At 41.9% G+C, this 6990-nt stretch overlaps 1 protein-coding gene across 1 annotated transcript in view; it reads right to left on the bottom strand.

Annotated features, from left to right (window-relative positions):
- CFAP54 (cilia and flagella associated protein 54) overlaps window positions 1-6990 on the bottom strand; it is a 361147-nt gene that overhangs the window by 352755 nt on the left and 1402 nt on the right. The gene's annotated exons all lie outside the window — the stretch shown is intronic.

The following is a 6990-nucleotide window of genomic DNA, read 5'->3' as shown; positions in this document are numbered from 1 at the left end:
CCCAGCTAATTTTTTGTATTTTTAGTAGAGTCGGGGTTTCACCATGTTGACCAGGATGGTCTCGATCTCTTGACCTCGTGATCCACCCGCCTCAGCCTCCCAAAGTGCTGGAATTACAGGCTTGAGCCACCACACCCGGCCTTAGAACAGTTTTAAGTTCACAGTAGAATCGAGGGAAGGTACTGAGATTTCCCAAATATACTCTGTGCCCTCAAACATGCACAGACCTCCCCATTATCAACATCTCCACTAGAGTGGTACCTTTGTAATGAGGAACCTACACTGACACATCATTAACACCCAAAGTCCATAGTTTAGGGTTCACTCTTGGTGTCATCCATTCCATGGGTTTGGAGAAAAGTATATAATGTCTATCTACCATGAAAATATCACAGAGAAGTTTTACTACCCTAAAAATCCTGTGTGCTCCACTTACACATCCCTCATTTTCCCCTCCATCCTTGTTAACCACTGATATTTTTACTGTCTCCATAGTTTTGCCTTTTCCAAAATGTCATACAGTTGGAATCATACAGTAGGTAGGCTTTTCAGATTGGCTTCTTTCACTTAGTAATATGCATCTAAGTTTCCTCCACATCTTTTCATGGCTCAGTAGCTCACTTCTTTCTAGCACTGAAACCAACTCTGCTGGATCTTGATCTGGGACGTCCAGCTTCCAGGACTGTGAAAAATAAATAAATATCTGTTGTTTAAGCCACCCAGTCTATGGTATTTTGTTATGGCAGCCTGAGCTGGCTAACACAGGACCTAAACCTAAGAACTGAAGAGGGCTTGAATACTTATGATATACACATTTCAGCAATAATGAAATATCTAAACAGAAACCTGTCAATTAATTCATTTGGGAAATAATATTGATTGAGTCATTGATTGAGTGACAAAGACAATCCATCCCTGCCTTCGTGAACTGATTAATAATATATTTAGGTAGAAAAATATATGCATACACCAAGTAATAAATAACAATGCCAAATAAATATGGCAAATATAAACCACAGACATTTAAAAAGGGAGAGGTGTTTTGTTTGCTTTATCCCTCTTTTACTTCCATTTACTGCTTCATGAAATGCCACAGTATTTGAATAAATATAATGAATCCAAGAAATTCACCAACTCTTACTAGAATTCTTAAATTATGCAAATGAAATACACAATTCTTCTAAACCTTACAGATGAGATAATGATGACTAGCTTTGTTACTCATAAAAGAAAAATATCAGCTTTGTTAAATCAATCAAGATTATATAATAAGAAAGAAAAAAAATGCCTTTTCTTGTTGAACCCTAAGTTCAGGTTAAGGCTGCTCATTGGGAATAGCTTACATAATGATTAAACTATATAATATATAATACATATAATATATAATATATAATGTACACATATATAATATATACTATAGAATGTACATCATTTGAGAAGAAAATGCTAACATACTTGGGACTGTTGGCTGTTGCTAGATATGTAGAATGTCCTAAAATAAAAAATCGCCAGGAGAGCTGGCTCATGACTGTAATCCCAGCACTTTGGGAGGCCAAGGAGGGCAGATCGCTTGAGGTCAGGAGTTCAAGACCAGTCTGGGAAACATCTCAAAACCCTGTCTCTACTAAAAATACAAAAATTAGCCAGGTGTGGTGACATGTGCCTGTAGTCCAGCTACCAAGGAGGCTGAGGTACGAGAATAGCCAGATTGCCTGAACACAGGAGGCGGACACAGCAGTGAGCCAAGACCGGGCCACTGCACTCCAGCCTGAGCAACAGAGCAAGACTCTGTCTCAAAAAAAAAAAGAAAGAAAAGAAAATCATAACTGTATAAGCAGAATATCTCAATCTAGGTGCTTATAGCAAAAAGCACATTTTAAAAAATGTATCACACTCTTATTTAAAGACATTTCTGGTACAACAATAATTTATATTGTAAATACTATGAATTTTATGCTTATAGAAGTTTCCATAGTTATAAGGATAAACAAATTTTGATATAAAAAATAACCAGCTGTCGGCTGGGTGTGGTGGCTGTAATCCCAGCACTTTGGAGGCCAAGGCAGGCAGATCACGAGGTCAAGAGATGGAGACCATCCTGGCCAACATGGTGAAACCCTGTCTCTACTAAAAATACAAAAATTAACTGGGCACAGTGGTGCACACCTGTAGTCCCAGCTACTTGGGAGGCAGGAGAATCACTGGAACCCAGGAGGCGGAGGTTGCAGTAAGCTGAGATTGTGCCACTGCACTCCAGCCTGGCAACAGAGCAAGACTCCATCTCAAAAAAACAAATAAAAATAAAATAATCATCTGTCAAATAAAAGCAACTCCTACATCCTGTGCTTTTAACTGGTCTCTACACTGCTATTCTTGCTCCCTTTGGACATGATCATTAGAATAATATCTTAAAACAAAAATTGGGCCGGGTGTGGTGGCTTACAACTTTAATCCCAGCACTTTAGGAAGCCCAGGCTGGCGGATCACTTGAGGTCAGGAATTTGAGACCAGCCTGGCCAACACTGGTGAAACCCTGTCTCTACTAAAAACACAAAAATTAGTTGAGCATAGTGGCAGGTGCCTGTAATCCCAGGTACTTGGGAGGCTGAGGCAGGAGAAATCGCTTGAACCCTGGAGGCAGAGGTTGCAGTGCGCTGAGATTGCACCACTGCACTCTAGCCTGGTTAACAGAATGAGACTCTGTCTCAAAAAAAAAATTACATAATGGTAATCCCTTGCCAAAGCTACCCAATGGAATAAATGGAAACTTTTTAAAATGGCCTCAACCTTCCAAAGCCCTATTATTCCTCTAAATATCACCTCATGCTGTTGTACCTCTTTCGCTGTGCTTCTGCTAAATGGGATTCTGTCCATTCCTCCAAAGTAGGAAGGAATCTGTTCTGCCAAGTATCTTCCTGAATTATTCTCCCCATTTATCCTCTCCGTTTGGTGGTCAACTCCCTGTCATCCTTCTAATCTCAGCTCAATGGCACCTCCCTCACCACTCATTTGAAAGCATCCCCACTATATTCTGTTTAAGCCTCTGCTTTAAGTGTCATCTACTCTGACCACCTTATTGAAAATTGCAACTTCCTGTCTTCCACTCCATAACATCTTTTTTTTTTTTAATTTCTAATGGGAATAGATTATCTTCTTTCTCTCTAGCACTTATAATTTTTTTCTGAGACAGAGTCTCGCACTCTCGCCCAGACTGCAGTGCAGTGGCTCAATCCCCACTCACTGCAACCTCCTCCCCCCAGGTTCAAGCGATACTCCTCCCTCAGCCTCCCGAGTAGCCGGGATTACAGGCACCTGCCACCACGCCCAGGTAATTTTTTGTATTTTTAGTAGAGACAGGGTTTCACTGTGTTGGCCAGGCTGGTCTCAAATGCCTGACCTCATGATCCACCCGCCTTGGCCTCCCAAAGGGCTGGAATTACAGGTGTCAACCACTGCACCCAGCTGCATTTATCATTTCCAAGTTACCATAAAATACACCTACTTCATGTTTATTGTCTAGTTCCCTCTCTAGACTACAAACTCTAAGAAGGCAGAGGTTTTTGTCTGGTTCACTGCTGTAGCCACAGTGCCTAGTAGGACGCCTGACACATGTAAGTGCTCAGCAGTTACTTTCATAGCATTTGTTGTTTGCATATTGACTAATGACTCATTGAAAGTCTATCTCCCTCTCTAGACCCTAAGCTCCGTGAGTGCCGATTCCCATATCTATTTTGTTCACCATTGTATAATCAGTGTCTAGTACATGGCCTCACACATAGCAGGTGCTCAGTAAAAACCATTGTATAAATAAAGGCCTAAATTGTGTGAGAGGCTGGATCGTTAAGGCACGTCAATCCAACACTTGTGATTCTTAGTCTTTTTAAAGATGGTGCAGATACTGTACTTATAGATTGGCCCATGTCTACTTTCCTATATGTAATATTCACAATTACTGAGAATATAAGGATAATAACTCTTGTGGCTTTTTTTCTTTTTTTGAGACAGAGTCTCATTGTCACCCAGGGTGGAGTGCAGTGGTGCTATCTTGGCGCACCTGCAACTTTCACCTCCTGGGTTCAAGCGATTCTCCTGCCTCAGCCTCCCGAGTAGCTGGAATTACAGGTATGCACCCCCATGCCCAGCTGATTTTTGTATTTTTTAGTAGAGACAGAGTTTCCCCATGTTGGCCAGGGTGATCTCAAACTCCTGATCTCAGATGATCTTCCCACCTCGGCCTCCAAAAGTGCTGAGATTACAGGCGTGAGCCACCATGCCGGCCAAGGATAATAACTCTTGAATCCTTTCAATACTAAATATTTATTGAATGTTTACTGTGTCCCAACCCCTAGGCCAAGTGCCAGAAATACAACAATGAAAGAGAGACACATTATCCAGAGTCACCAGGGAGCTTACATCCTAATGAAGGAGACAGACAGTACACAAGAAAACAAATCAATTAAAAAATATAAACATCTGAGTGACTCTGCATTAGATAGGAAAGGCCACTCTAAGAAGGTGCCAACTGAGCTGAGGCCTGAAAGAAGAGAAGGAGCTAGATTTCTGAAAAGCTTGGGAAAGAACATTCAGACAACAAAGACAGCAAATATAAAGCCTCTGGGATGAGAAACAGTGGACCTGTTTCTCTGGCAAGTCCTGAGAGAAAAGTGAGGGATTAGCTGAGCTGAGAAAGGCAGGCAGGGACAAAACCTCAGCCCCTGGAGAGTATCAGAATTCTGAAGTGTATTCCAAAAGCAATGGGAAGCAAGAGAAAGACTTTAGAAGGGATTTATAAAGATCATCCTGACTGCTAGGTGAAGAACAGATTTGAGACAGAGTGGCTGCAGGGAAAATGTGAAATGGTGGTGATTTGGACTAGAACGCTGGTAGTGGAGATGGGAAGATGAAGTACAAAGACAGGAACTATTTAAATACAAATGTATAGGCCTGGCACAGTGGCTCAAGCCTGTAACCCCAGCAATGTGGGAGGCCAAGGTGAGTGGATCAGCTGAGGTCAGGAGTTTGAGACCAGCCTGACCAACATGACGAAACCCCATCTCTACCAAATATACAAAAATTATACAGGTGTGGTGGTGCGTACCTGTAGTCTCAGCTACTCAGAAGGCTGAGGCATGGGAATTTCTTGAACCTGGGAGGCAGAGGTTACAGTAAGCTGAGATCATACTACTGCACTCCAGCCTGGAGTACAATGAGACTCCCTCTAAATCAATCAATCATGTAGACTAGGTATATAATAGGCTCTCCTTGGTCAATTTTTGGTTCTCATCTTGGCCAGTCAGCAGGATTTGTGACAGCTGATCATTCCTTTCTTCCTGAAATACTTTCTCTACTTGCTTCTAGTACACCAGGCACTTAATGGTTTTCCTCTACCTCCCTGGCTGCTCCTTCTTAGTCTCTGTTGGTTTCTTCGTAGTCCCTCTTTCTATCCATGTTGGAGCATCCCAGGGCTCAATCCTTGGACTCTTCCTTTCTCCATTTACACACACACTCCCTTAGCTATTCATCAGGTGTCATGATTTAAATATCATATGAATCCCAAATGTAGATCTCATCTGACTTTCAGATTCCAATGTCCAACTACCTACATGATAGCTCCACCTGGATGCCAAATCGCATCTCAATTTTAATAAAATTAAACTCTTGATCTCCCTCCCTCTTGCTCTTCCCACAATCACAGTCCCACCCCAGGTCTTTCCCATCTGCCATTCTCCCTGTGTAACCTCCTCTTTACACAAAAATCCTCATCAATTGCTCCCATATATCTTTATTATCTTTCTCAAAAGGGACTTTTCCTGACCTTCCCTAACCATGCTTCCCACAACCCCATTTAAAATTACAGCACTCAGACCAGGTGCGGTGGCTCATGCCTGTAATCCCAATACTTTGGGAGGTTGAGGTGGGAGGATCCCTGAGCCCAGGAGTTCAAGGCTTCAGTGAGACAGGTTTGAGCCACTGCATACCAGCCTGTGTAACAGAATGAGAACCTGTCTCAAAAAAAACAGATAAAATTGACCGGGCACAGTGACTCATGCCTGTAACCCCAGTACTTTGGGAGGCCAAGGCAGGCAGATCACGAGGTCAGGAGTTCGAGACCAGCCTGGCCAACATAGAGAAATGCCATTTCTTCTAAAAATACGAAAATTAGTCAGGCGTGGTGGCGGACACCTATAATCCCAGCTACTTGGGAGGCTGAGGAAGGATAATCACTTGAATCCAGGAGGCAGAGGCTGCAGTGAACCGAGATTGTGTCATTGCACTCCAGCCTGAGCAACAAGAACAGGGCTCCATCTCAAAAAATAAAAATAAAAAATTGCAACATTCATCTCATATCCTCCATCCCCATTCCTGGTTCTATTTTTCTCCCTAGCAGTCATCTCCTTGTAAAATTATTTACTTACATACTTGTTTAGTGGTTGTTTATGCTCGCAAAAACATATGCTTTGTTAACTTCATGTTTTTCTAGTTCCTTGAACAATACTTGATATACAGTATGTGCTCAATAAATTGTTTTTTGTTTTTTTTTTTTTCTTTTTTGAGACATTCGAGTCTTACTCTGCTTCCCAGGCTAGAGTTTAGTGGCAGAATCCCGACTCCCTGCAACCTCTGCCTCCCAGGTTCAAGCAATTCTCCTGCCTCAGACTCCTGAGTAGCTAGGATTACAGGCAGGCACCACCATGCTCGGCTAAGTTTTGCATTTTAGTAGAGACTGGGTTTTGCCATGTTCATATTAAAGGCATGAAGAAAAAATGTAAGTTAAAACTATTCACTATTCTGGTATTCTTTGCCACTTGTTTACCTTTGGAGGAGGAGAAACTGAACATTTCTACTGTTCAGTTTGCAATGTATTTAACCAGAAAAGAAAGATGGTAACATAAGCAGGAAAGAACCTTAAAAAAAGTTTGCAGTTTGCAGTAATAACATGGTGACAGAACCCCCAAAAAGGCATCCAGGCACAGTGACTCATGCCTGTAA

This window comes from Cebus imitator, unplaced genomic scaffold (genome assembly GCF_001604975.1).
Source record: "Cebus imitator isolate Cc_AM_T3 unplaced genomic scaffold, Cebus_imitator-1.0 Scaffold18, whole genome shotgun sequence".
Lineage (NCBI taxonomy): Eukaryota > Metazoa > Chordata > Mammalia > Primates > Cebidae > Cebus > Cebus imitator.
The sequence above is the reverse complement of the archived record's forward strand: the minus strand, read 5'-3'. Positions and strand labels throughout refer to the sequence as shown.